The 14,970-nt window shown below is 46.7% G+C and overlaps 1 protein-coding gene across 1 annotated transcript in view; it reads left to right on the top strand.

Annotated features, from left to right (window-relative positions):
- The first annotated feature begins 1,849 nt into the window (after positions 1-1,849).
- SAYSD1 (SAYSVFN motif domain containing 1) overlaps positions 1,850-14,970 on the top strand; it is a 60,668-nt gene continuing 47,547 nt past the window's right edge. Inside the window, exons 1-2 of the mRNA XM_070245528.1 lie at positions 1,850-2,306; positions 2,428-2,523. The gene's annotated coding sequence lies outside the window, so the exon portion shown is untranslated. The remainder of the gene's footprint in view (positions 2,307-2,427; positions 2,524-14,970) is intronic.

Below are 14,970 nucleotides of genomic sequence, written 5' to 3'. Positions count from 1 at the left end.
AGCTTCTCTGTATCCACAGATCACTCATGACTTCCTTTCCTCCATCTCTCATTTGGACAGTGTTAATTCCAGGGCATAGCCTCCAGTTTCCATGTTTATGGAAGAATTGGAGTGGCCTTTTTCTTGGGACAGAAAGTGACTAGGGTCATGCAAGAGACAGAACAGTGTTTTCCAAATATTATTGGAATCGAACCCCATTCAGAGTCCCTTCCTGCCCACCCCTTGGCCCTTCCCAGCGTGGAGGCCCAAACAAGGGCGATGGGACCCATGCTTGGAAGATGCCAAGGCCTGCTTTCTCTCCCCTGGGCTCTGGGAGTCAAGACAGATGTGTGTGTGTGTGGCAGGGGCGGGGGTGATTCTCTGCTTCTTGGCCTGGCCTCCTATGGGGAGCTTGGACATTGGTGATCGGCCCCACTTCTCTCGTCCCACCCTATCCCTCCAACATCCTCAGTCACTGTATGTGCTCCTCATCCTTTCAAGTCCTGGTCCTTAGCAGTCAGACCATGTATCCTGGCATATGAGGCTAGGAGGCAATAGTACCAAGGAGGTGGGGCTCATACCCCATCCTGGCGACCATGGAGGACACATCCACTGGTGAAGGCTCAGAGGGCACAGCTGGATTCAAGGCCCCTGAGTTCAGGTGAAGTCTGGAGCCTTAGCCCTGGCAGCTCGACCTCAAGATCCTCCCTGACTCCTCACTGAGTTTGGGTCTCCATGGCCCTTACAGTTTGGACTGTGTTCTTAGCATTTATTGAAATTTGGTCTTGAGTGTCTTTAAGACTTCTTCTGAATGTCTACAAATGTGTGTGTGCATGTGTGTGTTTCTGCATGTGCACACACATGAGAGAGAAAGACGCAGAGAGACCAAAAGGAATGGAGGCAGCCAGACAGAGGCAGGGAGACAGAGGGATATTCTATGAGAGACCCTTGGAGACCAGAAAATATGTCTCTCCCCACAGACTATGTCTCGTCTCTCAGCAGGGACATGTCTTCCCTCAGACCGGGGCTCCCTGAGGACAAGCTGTGTCCCCCCTCAGACCGGGGCTCCCCGAGGACGGGACCGTGTCCCCTCAGACCAGGGCTCCCCGAGAGCGGGGCCGCGTCCCCCTCAGACCGGGGCTCCCCGAGGGCGGGGCCGCGTCTCCCCTCAGACCGGGGCTCCCTGAGGACAAGCTGTGTCCCCCCTCAGACCGGGGCTCCCCGAGGGCAGGGCCGCGTCCCCCTCAGACCCGGACTCCCCGAGGGCGGGGCCGCGTCCCCCTCAGACCCGGACTCCCCGAGGGCGGGGCCGCGTCTCCCCTCAGACCGGGGCTCCCTGAGGACAAGCTGTGTCCCCCCTCAGACCGGGGCTCCCCGAGGGCGGGGCCGCGTCCCCCTCAGACCGGGGCTCCCTGAGGACAAGCTGTGTCCCCCCTCAGACCGGGGCTCCCCGAGGGCAGGGCCGCGTCCCCCTCAGACCCGGACTCCCCGAGGACTGGGCCTGTCTCCCCTCAGACCTGGACTCCCCGAGGGCGGGGCTGCGTCTCCCCCTCAGACCGGGGCTCCCCGAGGACGGGACCGTGTCCCCTCAGACCGGGGCTCCCCGAGGGCGGGGCCGCGTCTCCCCTCAGATGGGGGCTCGCTGAGAAGCTGATCTACCTAGGAATGAGGAACCACATGTCCGCCCTGTGTGTGTACGATGAATTTGTGAAGAGTCCACTTTCCCTCAGTCTTCAGAGGCCTCTGTGGAAACCCCCAGGGAACGCGCTCTGTTTCTCAGCTGGAGTTTAGAGAGGTCCCGGCTGGGAGTCCTCACTAAGAGAGATGATTAGGATGGACCTGGAGGCCTGGGACCCCTGACAGGGCTGCTGGGGGGGGGGGGGGGGGGGTGGGAGCGTGTTGCGGCCAGGGCCGGCAGGGGAGGGGAGGTGGACGGGGGAGCGGGGGTTGCCCTGCCAGCTGTCTCCTGCTCCTCCCTCCTATTCCTTCTCTCTTCCCCTCCCTCTGCTATGGGGCAGAAAGAGCTGGAGTCTGAGATCTGCGGCCCAAGGCAGTCCCTGATGGGTTAGTCCTTCTCCTGGGGGGTCAGCACACTCAACCCATGGGTGCCAGTGATGGGCCAAGGGGCAGCCTGCTCCGGGCACAGCAGGACCTCTGGCTTCCTCCCTTCCTGTCCGGCCCCAAGTGAATAGCCCTCAGTGTTCATGCCTTGGCCCTGGGTGGATCCGGAAGGGCAGCCCCTTCTTGGCTGTCACAACACCTCCTTAGAGGAAGAAGAGGAGGATGGATCCAGGAGCCAGGGAATACACGGAAGAGATGGACGAACGGTACGAAGAAATAAGAGGACAGATCATGAGGAGGGTGGCATATAGGCACAGCAGCTATGAATCTAGATGAGGTCGGGGTGGGTTTCTAATCACCTATCTTGCGTTTTTTGCTTTGTCACAGAACAAACAGAAGTCTCACCAGCATTTAAGCTTCTCGAAGGTGGAAACTTTGTTTTGTTCACTGTTGCATCCCATGTATCTACATGCCTGGCTCATAGTAAGTGCTCAATTTATCTTTGTTGAATGAGTGACAGATTCTCAACTGGGATGGTTTCATGGACTTTCAGACTCTTCTGTCATGTGTCTGACAGTTAGGAGAGTTTCCTCTGCTCTCCACCTGCACCACTCACATACCCCATATGCCCATGGCGGGCCATGTGGGCTGGGCCTGGTGGCCAGGAGACCTGGGTTCCAGGTTGACTCTGCTCCTCTTGAGGCTGGTGATCACACAAGTCTCTGCCCCTGGGTCTCAGTTTTTCCATCTGTGATATGAGGAGAACAGGTTCGTTTGGTGATTTGCAAAGACTTCTCCTCTCCCGCCTCAAAACAGCGGAGCCCTTTCTTCATAAGAAATCTAAAGAAAAACCTCAAAATACAAATAGCTGATCCTAAAGGGCTCTAAAGGGAGAGGGGGGAAGGACCAGACTCCAGTCCACTCCCTCTCCCCACCATTCTACTCACAGGTTCCCTGGAGCCCTTCTAGGGATCCCAGAAGCCCTGTTGAGCCGAGTTTGAGGACCATTGGAAGGGCTGCTCTCTCAATTCTAAGACCCTGAGGAAGGGGAGAGAAGGAGGAATCACAAAAGGATGGCACAGACCCTCTCTGTGCACAGTGCCCGGGGAGCAGCGGAGGGGCTGGTCAGTGTGGATTTCAGTCCCCAGGGAGGCTGGAGTGGGGGCTCCAATGATTTTGAGTTGAGGTTGAATGTTGGTGTTTGTGGTGGGAGATGGAGGGCTCCTCCAGCGTCAAGCCCAGCCCTGGCTCAGAAAACGCTGGAATAACCAGTCTGAGTCAAAGTTATGTACCCTGAAAGCTGATAAGCCTCTCCGTGGCGGAGGGGGCTCTGGGGAGAGTCCTGGCAGCAGGGAGCTCAGAGAAGGTCCTGGAAGCAGAGCCCCCTCCCCACCTCTGCAGACCTCAAGCTCTAACCCGCCAGCGTATCATCGTGCAGGCGCCACTGCCCCCTTGTGGTCATGCCAGCAGCAAGGGTGAAGCTTCTGTCCCTAGCCATGCTCAAAGAGCCTGGGGGATGAAGACCCCCCAGAGCCAATTCTCCCTGGCTGGGGTCAGGACTGGGGAACTCAGGGTATCTCTGTCTCTGGCTTCACCTTCTCCCTCAGGCTCAGCCTCTCAAAACAGGAACCACCAAAAGCCATGCAGTGTGGTGTCCCCAGCTCCAGGCTGGGAGTCTAGAGAATGCAAGCTTGAATATTGCTGCCTCCGATGCGCTGTGTGTCCTGGATAAGTTGGATAACACCCTTTGCACAAAGCCCCGGGCGGGTACAGAGTGTCCAATACATAGAGTCACTGTCAAGCGGGGAGCAAAAAAAGGTGGAGTTGGGAGGGCCCAGCCTGGAAAAAGCAGTGCTGGGGAGTTTGAAAGAGAAAGGAAAGCGGGAAGGAGGAACTCACCTGGGCGACCCCACAGACAGGCCCCAGGATTACTCACTCCTTGCCTTTAAGAAACTCACCTTGTCTGCAGGGCATCTCATATCCTTGCAATTCCCCGTCAGGGGCCATGCGTGTCCCTCTAGTCCCCCCACCCCCTACCCCGTGAGCCTCATGCTGACCCCATGGTGGGACAACAGAATAGGACGTCAGAGCCCTCATGTTTGCTGAACAATTCCTGCACAGGACTGTCGTGTTTATCCTCCCCAGCCCTGAGGCACACAGACCGGGATCGCCTTTCCTCCACTTTCCAACCATTTCCTCATTTCGGTCTGAGGTCTCACCTTTAACATTCATATTTCTAGCAACAGCCTCTTTCACCACAATCTCGTTTTTTTCTATCATGCACCTTCAAACTCTTCCAGCCTCTACCCACTACCCAATTCCAAAGCCACTTCCACATTTTCAGGTATTGGTTATGGCAGCGCCCTGGAACCCTGGAGAAGCTGGGAGAGAGGTGTGAACACATTGCCCCTCACAGCCCTCAGAAGACACCGACACTGCCGAAACCTTGATCTCAGACTTCTGGCCTCCAGAAGTGTGAGACAATAAGTTTCTTTTGTTTTAAGCTACCCAGTTTGTGGTTAGCGTGTTACGGGGGCCATAGCAAATGAATACACACCATTTCGTCCTTTTCTAACTACCAGCTTCTGCTCCTGCCCTCAGGACAGCCCCTCATCCTGGGCTCTGCCTCCACCCTCTTCTTCAATCCCTCCATCCGGCCCCCTTTACTTCCGGGACGTCCATCCCTGTGGCCTTGCAATGGTCCTAAATCAGATTCTCAGCCCCCTCGTGGTTCCTTGGTCGGGTCTTCACTCCTCTCTTGCCAGTGATTGTCATAGCACACATTTCCTGCCCTTATCATGTGCCAGGCTCAGGGGGTCGATGCTTTACCTGCATTCTCTTGTTGAATCCTCAGATGAGGCAAGTGCCAACGTTATGCCAAATTCCCAGAGGAAACTGAGGTTCAGAGAGGCTAAGTAACTTGCCAAAGTCACACAGCTGGAATATACTCCCTAGGTTTGTCTTATTGAAAGTCTGTGCTCATAACTACTGCACTCTCTGGCCTTCCACACTGTCCTGCCTCTCTTGGAGTCACCGTTTCCACCTGGGTGGCCTGCGTGCTCCTCAAGTTCATAGTGTCTAGAACAAGCTTGATAGTCCACCCCCAACCCTACTACACACACATGGAGCAGCTACCCACCACCACATCCTGTAATGGCCTCAGAATTGCCTGGGCTGGAGACCTGCCTTTCCCTCAGCCTTGCTCTGATGTCGCCCAAGTTTCCACAGAGACTGGGGCCACTTCTCTTTGAGATCTTAGTTTTTTTTTAATTAAAAAATTTTATTGATTGATTTTTAAAAATTTAAGTACAGTATTTTTCTCTTTGGTGTACAATTTTATGAATTTAACACATGTCTAGATTATTTTTTTATTGAGGTATATTTGACATACAACTTTATAGAAGTTTCAAGTGTACAACATAATGATGCGATATTTGTATATATTATTAAATGGTCACCCCAATGTCTAGTTAACATTCATCACCATACGGTTACAAAATATTTTTTTCTTGTGATGAGAACTTTTAAGATCTATCTCTTAGCAGTTTTCAAATATACAATATTATTAACTATAGTCAGCATGCTGTACCTTACATCCCAGGACTTATTTAGTTTATAACTAGAAGTTGGTCCCTTTTGGCCCCCTTCTCCTATTTTGTCCACCCTCCACCCCTGACCTTTGGCAACCGCCAATCTGTTCTCTGTTATCTATGAGCCTATTTTCGTTTGTTTGTTCGTTTTAGATTTCACATGTGAGATCATATGGTATTTTTCTTTCTCTAACTTATTTCACTTAGCTTAATGCCTTGAAGTTCCATCTACGTTGCTGCAAATGGCAAGATTTCCTTCTTTTTTATGGCTGAATAATATTCCATTGTATATACCACAGTTTCTTTATCCATTCATCCATTGATGGGCGTTTAGGTTGTTTCCATATTGGCTATTGTAAATAATGCTGCAGTGAACATGGAAGTGCATAGATCTTTTTGAGTTAGTGTTTTGTTTCCTTTGGAAAATACCCAGAAGTGGAATTGTTGGATCATAGAGTAGTTCTATTTTTAATTTTTTGAGGAAAATCCATACTGTTTTCCGTAGTGGCTGCACCAGTTTACATTCCTACCAACAGTGCAAAAGGATTCCCTTTGTCCCGCCTCCTTGCCAACACTTGTTATTTCTTGTCTTTTTGATAACAGCCTTCCTAACAAGTGTGAGGTGATATCTCACTGTGGTTTTGATTTGCATTTCCCTGATGGTTAGCGATGTTGAGCACTTTTTCATGTACCTATTGGCCATCTGTATGTCTTCTTTGGAATAATGTCTATTCAGATCCTCTACCCATTTTTTAATTGGATTGGGTTTTTTTTTTTTCTGTTGAGTTGTATGAGTTCTTGATATATTTTGGATATATTATTAACTATAGTCAGCATGCTGTACCTTACATCCCAGGACTTATTTAGTTTATAACTAGAAGTTGGTCCCTTTTGGCCCCCTTCTCCTATTTTGCCCACCCTCCACCCCCGACCTTTGGCAACCTTATCAGGTCAAAGAGTTGCAAATATTTTCTCCCATTTGTAGGTTGTCCTTTCATTTTGTTGATGGTTTCCTTTGCTGTGCAGAAGTTTTTTAGGTGATGTAGTCCCACTTATTTGTTTTTGCTTTTCTTGCTTTTGCTTTTGATGTCAAATCCAAAATATCGTCACCAAGATCAACGTCAAGGGAGCTTATCATCTACATTTTCTTCTAGGGGTTTTATAGTTTCTGGTCTTACGTTCAAGTCTTTAATCCATTTTGAGTTAATTTTTGTGTATGGTGTAAGATAGTGGTCTAGTTTGATTCTTTTGCATGTGGCTGTCCAGGTTTCCCAACACCATTTATTGAAGAGATTGTCTTCTCCCCATTGTATATTCTGCACTCTTTTTTGGTAAATTAATTGACCATATATGTGTGGGTTTATTTCTGGGCTCTCTATTCTGTTCCATTGATCTGCATCTATTTTTATGCCAATCCCATTCTACTTTGATTGCTATAGTTTGGAATATAGTTTGAAATCAGGCAGCATGATGCCTTCAGCTTTGTTGTTCTTTCTCAAGATTGCTTTGGCTATTTGGAGTCTTTCGTGCTTCCATACAAATTTTAAGATTGTTTGCTCTATTTCTGTGAAAAATACCATTGGAATTTTGATAAGGATTGCATTGAATCTGTAGATTGCTTTGGGCAGTATGGACATTTTAACCATATTAATTCTTCCAATCTATTAACACGGAGTATCTTTCCATTTATCTGTGTCTTCTTCAATTTCTTTCATCAATGTCTTATAGTTTTCTGAGTACAGGTTTTTCACCTCCTTGGTTAAATTTCTTCCTAGGTATTTTATTCTTTGTGATGCAATTGTAAATGGGATTGCTTTCTTAATTTCTCTTTCTCATACTTTGTTATTAGTGTACAGAAACAAAACAGATTTTTCTATATTGATTTTGTATCCTGAAACTTCATCCTGAATTCATTTATTAGTTCTAACAGTTTTTTGGTGCAGTTTTTAGGGTATTCTATATCTAATATGTCATCTGCAAATGGTAACAGTTTTACTTCTTCCTTTCCAATTTGAATGCCTTTCATTTCTTTTTCTTGCCTAATTGCTCTTGCTAGGACTTCAATACTATGTTGAATAAAAGTGGCAAGAGTGGGCATCCTTGTCTTATTCCTGATCTTAGAGGAAAAGATTTCAGCTTTTCACTGTTGAATGTGATGTTAGCTGTGGGCTTGTCAAATGTGGCCTTTATTCTGTTGAGGTATGTTCCCTATATACTCACTTTGTTGAGAGTTTTTATCATAAATGGATGTTGAATTTTGTCAAATGCTTTTGTTGCATCTATTGAGATGATCATATGCATGTCTACATTCTCGTAGCCATCACCACAAACAGGATACAGAACAACTTCAACACTGAAGAATGCTAACCTCTGGAAACCACTGATCTATTTTCCGTCCTCTATTAGTTTCTTGTGGCTGCCACAAATCTTGTGGTTACCACAAACTTGGTGGCTTAAAAGAACAGAAATTTATTCTCTCACAGTTCTGGAGGCCAGAAATCCAAAATCAGTATCATGGGGCCAAAATCAAGGTGTTGGCAGGGCCGCGTTCCTTCTGAAGCCTCTAGGGGAAAATCTGCTTCTTGTTTCTTCTAACTTCTGTTGGCTGTCAGGATTCCTCGATTGTGGCCGCATTAATCCAATCTTCCAGGCCAGCATCATCAAATCTCTCTCTGTGTTCCATCTTCATATCACCTTTTCTTCTGTGTAGAACCTCCTTCTGCCTCCCTCTTAGAAGGACACTTATAATTGCATTGAGGGCCCACTTGGATAATCCAGGATCATCGCGCCTCTCAAGAACATTAACTTAATTGCATCTAGAAATCACTTTTTTGCTAGATAACATTCACAGGTTCCAGGGATCAGGGTGTGGCTACCTTTTGGGGACGGGGGCACATAACTGAGCCTGCGACATGTCCCTATCACCTTTTTCAGAAGGTCATATAAATAGAATCACGTAATCCTTTGAGACTGGCTTCTATCACTCAGCATAACGTTTTTGAGATCCATCCAATTTGTTGCATTCGTCAATAGTTCATTCGTTTTGATTGATGAGTAGTATTCCATTATAGAGATGTATCAGAGTTTCTCCATTCACCAGTTGAAGAACAGTTGGATTATTTCCAGTTTGAGTGATTATGAATTGTGCTGCTATAAACATTTGTGGGCAGGTGTTTGTATGAACATAAATTTTTATGTCTCTAGAGTAAATATGCAGGAGGAGGATTGCTGTGTTGTGTGTAAGTGTATGTATAACTGTAAGAAATTGACAAACCATTTTCCAGAGTTGCTGTACCATTTTGCATTTCCACCAACCAAGTAGGAGAGTTCCAGTGGCTCCACTTCCTTGCCAGCACTTTGTATTTTCAGTATTTAAAAATTTTCAAAACCATTTTAATAGGTATATAATGATGTGTCATTGTGGTTTTAATTTTGTATCTTCCTAATTACTAAGAATGTTGAGCATCTTTTCATGTGTATGTTTGCTATCTGTATCTTCTTTGGTGAAGTATTTGCTCAAACTTTTTGTCTATTTTTTTAATCAGGTTGTTTGTTTTCTTATTGCTGAGTTTTGAGCGTTCTTTATGTATTCTAGATACAGTCCTTTGTCAGATATATGATTGACAAATATTTGCTCTCATTCTATGGCTTGAATTTTCATTTACTTTGCTGTGTCCTTAGAGTAAAAGCTTTAAATTTCAATGACGTTAAATTTATCTTCTTCTTTTGTGAATCATATTTTTGGTGTCATGTCTAAGAACTTTTTGCCAAACTCAAAGTCACAAAGATTTTCTCTGGTGTTTTCTTATAAGAATTTTGTTGCTTTACATTTTATATTTGGGTCCATGGTTCATGTTAGGTTAATTTTTGTATATAGTGTGAGGTATGGGTTGAAGTTCATTTTTTCAGTATGTGGAGATTCAGTTGTCCCAGCACCATTTGTTGAAAACATGCCACTGACTTGCCTTTACCTTTGTCAAAAATCAATTGATCATAGGGGCTGGCCCGGTGGCACAGCGGTTAAGTGCACACGTTCCGCTTTGGCGGCCTGGGGTTCACTGGTTCGGATCCCGGGTGTGGACATGGCACTGCTTGGCACACCATGCTGTGGTAGTCATCCCACATATAAAGTAGAGGAAGATGGGCACGGATGTTAGCTCAGGGCCAGTCTTCCTCAGCAAAAAGAGGAGGAGTAGCAGCAGATGTTGGCTCAGGGCTAATCCTCCTCAAAAAAAAAAATCAATTGATCATATTTGTATGAGTCTGTTTCTGGACTCTCTATTTTGCTCCATTGAGCTATATGTCTAGTCTTTCCCCAAAACCACATTATCTTGATTATTGTAGTTTATAGTATGTCTTAAAATCAGGTAGTACAAATCCTTTGATTTTTTATTTTCTATTTCAAAATTGTTTTCTCTATTCGAGTTTCTTTACCTTTCCATATAATTTTTGGAATCAGCTTGTCTATATTGACAAAGACCCTTGTTTGTGTGTATCTTTGTAATTGTATATTCAAATTCATTTGGAGATAACACCAAAAGTTTACATACTCTTTTGAATGTGAGGCTTGGCCCAGGACTTCATCTCCCTATAGGCCCCAGGTTGGTCTCTTTGGCCATTCTGCATCCAGTCACCACGTTCTGTTAATTCATTCTTCCATTAACCGTCTCACTTGAGTCTACCCTTCATTGTCACTGTCAAGGGTGTTGCAGAAGAAGGTTCAGCCCCGTTATGATCTCACCCCTGAATGGGGGTAGTGGGCTCCAATGGTCCTTGCTTAGTCCATGCTGCCCTTTCTGCATCTTGCTGAAATCTTTACCTGGAACACTTCACTGGCTCCCTTCACTGGCTCCCCTTTGCCTCCTGAACCAAGTCCAGATTGTGTAGGTTGACATTTAAGTTCCCTTCAGTCTGTCTGCTCCCCACCTCCAGGTCTTCTCTCTTTTTTCACCGTTGTGACACCCTCTCCCTGGTCACACTGGGAGGAGTCACCTTCTCCTGTGAGGGCCTTGGGGTTTCCTACCTGGGTGCCCTTGTACTTGTTAGCCCTTCTGCCCAGCATGCCCCCTCCCCTACAACTCTTCTCTGACTGTTCATATCCTCCTGACTGGCATAGTCAACCAATGTTACTTATTGAGCACTTCACTAATAATGCCCTGGCAGGTGGAAACACATCCCTGTTCTGCAGGACATGCCAGGTACACAAGAAGCTGAAATGTTGGGTAATTTATGCTAAATGCCAGATCATAAGGACTTGGAAATTCAAAGAAGGTAAGACAAATACTTTGAGAAATAATCAGAGAAAATTTCCTTCAAGGCCTAAGCCAAACTCACCTTCCTCATAGAAGCAGCCCTACCTCCCAGCAGCCTAAAGCATGGTTGTGTGGTTGTGTGTGTGTGTGTTAGATGTGGGTGCGTTGGGGACGGTGTGGGGGGTGGGCATCTGGGAACAATACCTCTAGTTTATGAAGACAGCTTAGCAAACTCCCTTGTGACCAGTAATAACAGTTAGGTGTTACTATTTAAGCTTCTAAGGTCCTCTCCAAAATGACGTCCTCCAGGCTCAAAAACAGGTGTTTCTAACTTGGGATCCAAGGATGGGCTTCTGGGGATGCATGAATCCTTTGAAATTGTTGGGCACAGTGTGTGAGCACATGCATAAGTGCAGCTTTTCTGAGGAGGGGGTACATTTCCTTTGAGCAGATTATCAAAGTGATCTGTGACTCCAAAAAGATCACAAAATCTCTGCCCTAGGGTGAGACAGGCTGAGCTGACTCTTAAAAGGAGGACAGAGACTTGTTGTCTCCATAAATGAGACAGAGAAACAGAAGACATTATTGAACTTCTGAACATAGTGAAAGATTTGATCTCTCTCCCTCTTCTCTGCTTCTCTGCTCTTGACACCACCCCGTCCCCCAGACCCCACCTCTCTACCCCCCACCATGGGGAGTAAGGAGGGAATTCAAACTTCACTTGCAGATGAGTGACCATCTGTCCTTCCAAAGGTTTATAGAGGAAAGGAAGAATTTTATAGCCTCCTGGGGAGATAGATTAAACCAAATTAGCTCAAGGCAAAGGAATCAGGCTATTCGAGATAACACCCTTTTAAAAAACAACCCCCTTATTTGTCTCCAGATCAGGTGCGTGAGCTCTGCATGGGAAGTTGATAAATGATTTAGTTATGTTTTCCGTGTGGGGAAAGCGCCAGCTTTTATCTCTGTGATTGCTTCTTGATTTGGCAAGTTACAAACTTATCTGTTTTTCCCTAATATAATTGCCTGGCCCCTCTCCGCAGTTCGCAGTAATGTCAGCTGGGCTATCTTTCCATTTTCCTCTGGAGTTTAATATTGTTTAAGCAAACTAATTGGACTCTATTTCACTTGGCTTTGTTTTCCTGTGCCAGACCCAGCAATCGGCTGCTTGGGTTTTACTTGTTTTGTTTCTTTACAAAGTGTCACTTGGGAAGTTCCCAAGGATATTGGTATTGCTCCTTCCTCCCCTCCCGCTTCCCTTCTTTCCTTCTGTAAACATTTCTCTTCCTCTGTACTGGGACAGGCACAGGTCTAGATGAGGTGGGATTACAGAGGTAAATAAGGCTCAGGCCCTGTCCTCAGGGACAAACTTTGCACCTCCCTAGCCAGAGTTCCTAGTGAGAATCATGAAGGTTGTTCACTATACAAGGGTGCCTGGCCAAGGAGCCAACAGGGACTGAAATCCAGCTTCCACTCTGCTTGCCAAGCCATGCACCTTGGAGCAGAGCTGTGTCCACAGGAAGAAGGGACGCCTTTTCTTATTCACAAAAAGCCACCATATGAGCCAGAAGCATCCCTTCCACTGAAATATAGTCATTATTTACTAGAATGAAGACATATTAGCATCTGGGACATCCAATTAAAAGTCTAGCAACGCAGGTTTGGTCAGAATATTCAGGACCTTCTCCTCTCTGGGCCTTGGTTTCCTCATCTGTATGATAAGGGTGTTGGATTCAAAGATCTATGGGGGCCCTTTCACTTCGGACATTCTAACCCTATTACTTGTCAAATTTAACCAAAGTGGTTCCACCCACCCACCCATCTATCCATTTCAAGAACATGGGCATCCAAGGGGAGGGATAGAGTTAGGCCACTGTAGAGAAGAGATGCGCCCTGGTGAGACCATTTCCAGCAAAGTGTACTGCTGTTACCACACAAAATTCAGGTTCTCCTACCTGATGCACATAAGAGAAAAGCCAGTTATTATGGCATCAGCTTTGGGGAAAAGAAAACAGCTTTATCGCTAAATCGATCTGCAAGGAGATAGGTGGCCAATGTTCTCAGATCTGTTTCTGAAATCCAGGCCTTTGGGTGAAACTTATGGGATAAAGGGCAGGGCAGTCTGAAGCATAGAGATAGATGATGGGAAGTAAGCAGAAGTGAGGTAATTGACGATCTGCACAAGCGTAGTCAAGCTTCATGGCTCTTCATAGGATGCATGTTCACAAAATAGTTGCATTAGCGTGATCTGAGGGTGGAGTTTTCAGCCCTTAGACATCAAAAGGGTCACTCATCGGGCATTTGCACAAGCCCACTTGATGGGTTGGTCATCTCAACCAGCCTGAACTGGACAAAGAGTCATTTCTCAGTTCCTGAAAAACCACTCTTAATTACTCTGCTGATAAGACGGGGTCAGTTGAACTGGTCCTAGAGGGCCCGTTGTTACACTCTCGTGATCTCTGGGGACATATTTCTGCCTTTGACAAGAACCTTTTCCTCCCATCTGAGAGTCACGGTATTCACATGTCCTGCTCCAGAGAGCAGCCACCATGTCATTATAGATGCAATCAATACAATCAGCGCCGGCAGCCAGCCATGCAGTGCGAAGAGGCTGGAGCATGCGTGGGCCCATCCACCCACTGCCTCGACATGAAATATCACTACAGCCGTTAAGACTAATGAACTTCTCCCTCCCAGGCCCCGACCCGTCAGGGGTGGCGGGTGTTTTTACAATCAAAGCACCAGCAGCCCAAATGGGAGGCAACAGACAATTGCAAATATTGGATCAAATTGACCTTGGGGGCCTGGGGAGGGCAAAGAGCCACAACCAAGCATTAAAATATGGAGGCTGTAAGTGGAGGACTGAGGCAGGAAGAGAGAGTTGGCTCTGCCAGGGAGGGCGGGCCCCATCCTGGGTACCAGAGCAGGCAGGCAGGGATTTCCCACTCCTTCGGAGCCCCTTGCTTTCATCTGCCTGATTTATTTTCTCCTTTAGACCCAGCCCTCTGCCAAAGAGGATTTGTAACGGTCAGCAATAAAGACACCTAAAAGTAAACTTAAAATGAACTGGGAAGTTTTAAAGTCTCACCGGGGGAAGTCATCGTTCATTCATTCACTGGTTTACTTGTCAAATAACAATTCTCTGAGTCACACCCAGCACTGTGCTGGATACTCTGATTCATCTGGTCCTTGTCATTTAGGAATTTACACAGTACTGGAGGATCAAGACGTATATTAGGAAACTGGGGGAACTAGGCATCCTGGTGTAGGGACTCAGCATGGGCCTCACTCCGCTGTGTCTGACTCAGGGGACCTCAATTTCCTCAGCTGTAAAATGGGTGGGACTAGATCAGTGGTTTTTAAACTTCAGTGGGGATTACAGTTCCCTAGGGGACTTGTTAAAGCTGCAGATGCTTGAGATGCCCAGAGATTGTCCTTTCAAATGTCTGCAGAGGAGGCTGGAATCTGTCCTTTAACAGTCCCCTGATCCTCCCAATGTCCCCCGCTCAGGGAATTCTGATGTCAGGGTCTCTGGACATATTTTGAAAAACTCTGGGTCAAATACTCTAAATAAAGGTTAGTTTCTGGAAAAAAAGATTCAGTGGTTCAGTGGTAGACAGAGGGAAATCAGATGGGAAAATGAAAGAGCCAGGGGAGCTCAGAGACGGGCTATTTCAGGGTGGGGGGTGGGCCAGGATCTGGGGGCTCCTTCGAGGAGCCGAGGCTCAAACTACCCCTTGCAAGCTGTGTGAGGCATGGCTGTGACTGTGGTTCAGCCTTTAATTCCCTGAGCAGAGAAGCTGCGCTCTTTAGCTGTTGGTGTCACCTTAAGGAGCAGCTACAGAGTGAGCAGTTGACACGTCCTGGTACTGTTTCTGGGATGCACCAATGGAGTCACCTTCTGCTGTTAGGGTGGGGCCAGTGTTTTGGAATTTGGAAAATAAACAGTATTCAAACATATTATATTTTCATAGCATTTAAGATCATTTATCAATTACCCAAACTATAGGAACTAATGCTAGAACAGGGATGCAGCAGGACAAAGCTAAAGAGATGATCTTTATTTGAATAAATACAAATTTTTTCCC

This window comes from Equus caballus, chromosome 20 (assembly GCF_041296265.1).
Source record: "Equus caballus isolate H_3958 breed thoroughbred chromosome 20, TB-T2T, whole genome shotgun sequence".
NCBI classification, from domain to species: Eukaryota; Metazoa; Chordata; class Mammalia; order Perissodactyla; family Equidae; genus Equus; species Equus caballus.
The sequence above is the reverse complement of the archived record's forward strand: the minus strand, read 5'-3'. Positions and strand labels throughout refer to the sequence as shown.